The following is a 630-nucleotide window of genomic DNA, read 5'->3' as shown; positions in this document are numbered from 1 at the left end:
CGTCTGCCTCCATCACGCGACGGCTCGTGCCGGGCTGGGGGAAAAGGTGTCAGTACAAAAACCAGGCAAAGATGGTGCTTGGCTTCACCCAGGCCCTGTCCCCACCTCAGAGACCTGAAGGGAGCGAAGCCCCCAGGAGAGGAGCTCCCATCCTAGACCCCCCTTCCCCCCGCAATTTTTATCGCAGCTGCATCAACGCCTGGATGGACCAGGGCTGCTCGCCACCGGAGCGGGAGCGGGGCCGTCGGCGGCGTGGCTGGACCCCCGCCCGCCCCAGGTTGGCATCGGTGGGTTACCGCTCATGGGATGCCGAGATGCCGGGCGATTCCTACGGCTGGAGCAGGAGCCAGGCGCCGCACCGGGGGGGGGGTTTCTGAGCCGAAAACGCAACCTGAGGCCCAGGAGGTTTTGGGAGGCCGATTCCAGGTGGGCACCGGGCTGCTCCAAGGCTTCAGCGAGCAAAGCGCGGCCGTTTCCGTCTGAGTTCCTGCCAGGGAATCAGCACGTTGCCTTCAGTGCACGGCCTGGAGAAATCAACACAGCTCTTGGGGGCTGGAGGGGTCGCAGGGCTGGGCTGAAAGACAGGAGAGCACCAATAACCCCGGGGGAATCAAACGGGTGCAGGCAGGG

This window comes from Aptenodytes forsteri, unplaced genomic scaffold (genome assembly GCF_000699145.1).
Source record: "Aptenodytes forsteri isolate BGI_AS27 unplaced genomic scaffold, ASM69914v1 Scaffold640, whole genome shotgun sequence".
Taxonomy (NCBI): domain Eukaryota; kingdom Metazoa; phylum Chordata; class Aves; order Sphenisciformes; family Spheniscidae; genus Aptenodytes; species Aptenodytes forsteri.
Note: the sequence above shows the minus strand (reverse complement) of the source record.